This window comes from Aedes aegypti, chromosome 1 (genome assembly GCF_002204515.2).
Source record: "Aedes aegypti strain LVP_AGWG chromosome 1, AaegL5.0 Primary Assembly, whole genome shotgun sequence".
In the NCBI taxonomy this organism is placed as follows: Eukaryota; Metazoa; Arthropoda; class Insecta; order Diptera; family Culicidae; genus Aedes; species Aedes aegypti.
In genome coordinates this window covers 91,936,826-91,942,825 of record NC_035107.1, presented here as the reverse complement: position 1 = coordinate 91,942,825, position 6,000 = coordinate 91,936,826, and the positions used below count along the sequence as shown (strand labels likewise).

Below are 6,000 nucleotides of genomic sequence, written 5' to 3'. Positions count from 1 at the left end.
TCTAATAGGAGACCTGACTGTTATTATATATCGTATGCTGAAATGTACAATAATTTGAAGGATCTTTGCACAATTATGGGTAAAGCGAAGTATGCACTTCAACAGAAAAGTAATCGGCTATTTCGATGCGTGGAAAATTTCTTGCAAGAAATGGCCAAGAAAAGCATTTTTCTTTGATGGCAGTACGCAGTTGAAAAGAAATGTCATTTCAAATGGAGCTCACTGTAGAATATTTCTTGACCATTTCTTCCGCAGAAATTTTTACTTTTCTTGGGCGAAACAGCATACTTTAATTACAGATTATTTTTTTTCATATAAAAATGAACCACCCCAAAGCTCCCGATGGGTGGCTCGTGGGGTGGTACGTGGTAGCTGGCAGAAAAGCGCGCTCGCTCAGCTGAGCTGAACCGATGATGCGAAGACGACGACTGACGTCGCGACGGCGACCACGACGGGGAGAGAGCTTTGCGGGAAATCACCTGCGGCGGAGGCCGGCCCCTTGTCGATGGGAGACAGTCTTTGCGCCTCGCCGCCGTCCGTCAGTCAGTCGATTGCAAGCTTTTGTGCGGGAAACAACGCAACGCGTCGGTGCCCACGTTGTCGTCGGTTCGATATATTTTGAACGAAAATAAAGTGCAACATTTTCAGGTTCGTCAAAAAAAAAAAAAAACGGTCGGGAATCAAATCGCGAACAAAAGTCGCGGGTTACACCACCGGAAAGGTCAATTTATGGGAGAAGCCGGCCGCGAGCAATTCCAGATCGAGCAAAAGGTGTGTGAATGTGGTCAAAGTTCTATCATACGGCCAATGTATGGCCTGACATCTCTATAATAGCCCTATGTTAGTACGCAAGGCGAATCAAAGTGCCAATCGGATTCGGTTACTTGGATGCTTTCGGTGATATGTCAATCAATCGATTGGCATTAATAATTATGCTGGGAAAAAGTGAAATGTTCACCGCTGGTCGCAGCAACCCGGGGGGATGGCGTGACTGTGTGATTAGGAGGCGGTGAATAAATAACGAGCATTAGTACCCGCTTACTTTGGTTATTGAAAAATCGATAGTTATGGGAATCCGAAATGTGTGTTCTTTGTATGAACGAGAGACTCATCCGATGCGATGCGATTGGTTTAGTGATCGAGAAACGGTGCTTGGAAAGAGTATTGAAATCGTCCGTTGCAGCCAACGACACTGGCGAAAAATGAAAACAAAAACTTTCACAAAACCAGTTTCTTTCGCGCCTTGGACGAATGCGATCTGCGTGGTGAGATTATGCGGTTGCTTGCTCGCTTGCTTGCGACGACGGTGACAGCGAGCAGTCACGATTTGCATATGTAACAACATCAACAACACGGCATTACGGTTACGTGTAGGAGAATGGCAACAGCCGATCGGTCCATCGATTGAATACCTTATACCATACCATGCATCCGACTGTCTGACTTAATAGATATACCTTTGCGATGCCTATACGTTAGCACCGGGAGATGTATAGCTATTTTGCAATGTTGCCGTGACCGAGCCGCGAACGATGATCATCTTTGGGCTGCTGCACATTGGTTCAGAACCCGAAAAACGTGCATTTGTTTAGTTTTCGATGTCTAACAACTATTTAGAAGGATGATGGCTTCTGAATAGTAGGTGTTCCATGTACTTGATTTTGATAAAAAAAATGATCTATCCACGGACGCATTTACGAAGGGGGGAGGGAATGGTGGCACAGATCATGGGCCTCCACAAATCTAGAAAAAAAAGTATTACTTTATTAATCTAGAAAAACATATTTGCTTTTTGGAATCGCATCATATGAATTGAAAGATTCTATTATTTTTAATAAATACGAAATAATAAAGGAAATTTATGCAAAAAACCTTAAAAAAATTAAGAAGGTATTAGAACAAAAAACAAAGAAAATTAGGGAAGATTCAAAAATGATTTGGATAAACAAGTAGAGTGCCACCCGTTTTTTTTTATTCCTAAAGATTTTCCTTCTGTAACAAATGCTTTCTCAACAAAATTTAAGGCTAGATTCGAATGCAATTTACATATCTGCAGATCATAATTTAATTATTTAAATATTCATTTTGCAAAAAGAGACCGGAAATGGGCCAAACAGGAAACAGAAAAACAATACGTAACCCAACAGAAACCACAAGATAAAAGTTTAATTCTTCGTCATAGAATCAGGTCTAAGAAGAAAATATTCCTAATGAGTTCATCCTAGAATTTTGTTTCGGATATTTCAAGAATATAAGCTGGCTCTTTTCCAAGGATAACCATAGAAATTATCTTAGAGAATTCATCAGGAATTTCTCCAACAAATATTTTAGACATTTTTCAAGGAAGTTCTAAGTCCTCCAGGATTTTATCCGGCGATTTTTCCATCGATTTCCTTAGTAAATCCTTTACGATTTACGTTTAGAATATCTTCAAAAAATCCTTGTGAGCTCTCCTAGAAAAGCAAATGTAGAACTCGGATCAGTGAAAATATATCTGGAGGAATTCCTAGTTTATTCTTGGAAAAAAACTTGGGGTAACTCATGAAGAAATTACTGGAGGTAGTTGGAGTGCTCAAGGATTTCGTAAAGAAAATTCTGGATAATATCTTCTGAGCATCCTTTGAAAAATCGCTGGAAGAATTTCTGGGAGAATTTGTGTAGAAATATCTAGAAGAATTTCTAAAGTGATCCTTGTATGAGATCCTGTATGAAATCTGTGAACAAATTACTAGAAGATTCCTTAAAGTTTTTCCTCAAGAACAGTGGGAATGGTAATAGTAGTAGGCTTGAATTTCACGAAAATCAAGTGGCTCTTCCCAGTACAGTAGTTCAAAAACGTGAATCTCATCAAGTGACCTCTGTTGGGTGCATGAATTTTCTAAATCATCAGAGTCATTGAAGGCCCTAAATGCAGGAAATGCAGCGGAAAATAGAACATTTACTACAGTAATTTTGGGTTGCCCTTAGCAACGGGTGTTTTGCTATTTTCAAGGCTTTTTGCCTACAGTAGCGATAGGCGTGAGTTTCACTGGCTCCGCTGACTGTGATTAGCCTTGCTTGGCTACCGTAGAGTGAATTTCAAGATTTTTCCCAACCCTGCTTGCAACATTGCTCTGAGAAGTTGCTTACTAAAAACTTATGTACATTTGAAAGTGAAAGTATGTCTTGGTCATCGCGAGAAATTTCAAGTTACAAACCAGAATGGCTATTTTCTCTGTATTATACGTAAATTTGGGAAGATAGTTTGATTCTTTTCAAGATAAATTACCAAAAAGTTTTCACATTCTAATGTCTTATAAGATTGCGCTCATTTTAAGCAAAAAATATGTATAGATCTTCGCGATAAAAAGAAAGTTATTACAGTCAAACCTCCATGATTCGATATTGAAGGGACCATCGACTTAGAAATATCGATTCATGGAACAAGAATCCTTTGGAAAGCTGTTTCGAGGGATTATCATAGTAACCATGAAATTTAGTTTTTAGTATGGTTCCATGAATCGATATCGAGTCATAGAAAATCGACTCATAGAGGTTTAACTGTATCAAAAAATTATGTATTTTGTATTGATATTTTTTTGTTTCATTCTGAATGTAACAATTAATTTGAAAACTGAAAATATTGAGTTATAGCGAAGAAATGATCTACCGAAAGCTCAGTAAAATTTACTGTCTTTCAATATTTTCCTATGGTTACTTTGTGTTACCGCACTTGAAGCTCAGTTAGACTGGATTTGCACGACAAACGCAAACAGCAATACTGAAAGTGGTACCCATTCTGAACCCGACTACTATGTTTCGTCTCTGGTCTCCATACAAAATTCTTCGTTTCTCTTATATGGCAAAGTACAATTTTTTTTTGAAAACATCAAAAAATATTTTTTTAGCATAAAAAAATATTGTTTGAGCATCAAAAATATTATGAACTTTATTGATAAGTATTGTTATACACATAAAGTTTGAATTCTATAGTAAATAAACAAAAAAAAACTATCATACAAGCAGACAAACTTGCATACAAGTTAGCTGAAATATATAAATTTTGCATTTTCAACAGTCATTATTTCAAAAACTAGACGTGCTATGATATTTCTGAGAACGATAATAAATTCTGCAATCCTTAATTCAGGAGATAACTTGAGACAAAAACGTGTTCCGCAAGGTTATATGAGCCTTTGTACGTGTCATAAATTCATTTGTTCTTTTGACTTTTACTGTGCGCCGTGTGTTGGTGCTGTCTCGCTCTCTCTCTCTCTTACGGGCATTTTGAAAACAGGGCGCACAGTAAAAGTCAAACGTTTTATAGCAAGCATAATCTCATTCAGTCGTTGGAAATTTTTCTCACCTCTTTCATCTAGGGGAACTTACGTATTGTCGGCAGCCTAAGTAGCTGAAGAGGGCAATTTTACGCAACAATAGAGAACAACAATTAGCACAACCTTAACTACACTTGAGCACTCTTCATTTGTTAATTATTATACACAAAACACTTTTTTTTTCTTAATCTTCTATTTTTCATTACCAAAGTCACGAGGCACTTGTTCTTTTATCGGCAAAAACTAGTGTATGTATTGGTAACATTTCGTATTTGTTGACAAATTCTGAAATTAAACGTCACTCATTATGTTCTACTCGTTAAAAGGGCCAATGCAGAAAAATACAGACTACACTGAGAACAGAATTGCAGTTATAAATAGAATAGCGAGTCCCAAAGAGTCAAATTGAATACACAACGCCACTAAATTTATGCAGACTAAGGCACCGTCCACAAATTACGTAACGCTCTAGGGGTAGGGGGAGTAGGCTCAAATGCTGCGGCTCAAACACAAAATTTATTTTTTTCATGCAAAGACCGTTGCGGAGGGGGAATGATCGAAAATTGTACATTTTAACGTTATGTCATAAATGGACGCTGCCTAATTTCGTCTTAATTTATTTTATCGAATATTTTTTGTATTTAATCTCACTATGGCAGCATTTCGGCTGTAAAAATTGCCATGTCATGGTCTTGCAGCAAGTGCGAATCCAGCCTACAAGTTGCAACGTGACGTCATGGTTAATTAATTCATAATATTGTGCTCTACAAGAAAAATCCACGCAACACGATTATCGGATTACTTGAATTTCAGAGTTGCGTTTGGGTTACATGCATGTCCCTATTTGCTACTCACACTACTGTTTATTAGGGTGCGGCTTATTTTTCAAAACCTCTCAAAACCAACAATTCTTGTACTCTTATGAATTCGAATCATATTAGAAGAGAAACCTCAAAGTTTAAGCCAAAAATATTAAGATTTAGAGGGGGGGGGGGGGCAAGCGTCTTGAAGGTTAACTTTCAAATTATAAAATGGCCTTCAGTGAAGTCACCAAAACTTCGGTAATTTCTAACCAATTTTGAAACTTTCAGCACCATTATCTTAAAAACTAAACATAAGTAGTTTACTCCAAATGTTTCCTCATTTTACTAAAATAATATCTTTGTTTGACCATAACTTCATGAATATTCAACCGATTCCAAATCTTTTTGCATGGTTTAGAAGCTTACTTAATCAATTTCATACTTTTCATTCGACACATTTAACTAAAAAAATTATTTGAATAACGAACAAAAACTGCACAAAACCATGATTTATTAACGAAAAACGTCAGTGTTTTTGTCAGTTTAACAATATTTTTAAAGCTGAAACTGGTTTTGATAAACCTTTGAAAAGGACTTGTCAACAATTTTTAAATAATTTTGAAACAATAATATTTTTGCACATGTTAAAAAGATATATGCACTATTCAACTCGTAATTAAAACAAAATGCTTTATAAACACATTTTTTATAGGAAATATGTAATTTTTGGTGAAAAAAAACATAAATAATCCAAAGAAATTCTTTAAAAAATCATGTTTTTGAGTAGTTTTTGTTAAAAAACTAAGCCAAAACCATGTTCAGAAACATATGTTGTATGAACAGTATGAAAATAACTATTTTTTGCTTCAAAAACATGTACA

At 36.3% G+C, this 6,000-nt stretch overlaps 1 protein-coding gene across 1 annotated transcript in view; it reads left to right on the top strand.

Annotated features, from left to right (window-relative positions):
* Positions 1-535: 535 nt before the first annotated feature.
* LOC5572540 overlaps positions 536-6,000 on the top strand; it is a 54,389-nt gene continuing 48,924 nt past the window's right edge. The window contains exon 1 of the mRNA XM_001660426.2: positions 536-771. The gene's annotated coding sequence lies outside the window, so the exon portion shown is untranslated. The remainder of the gene's footprint in view (positions 772-6,000) is intronic.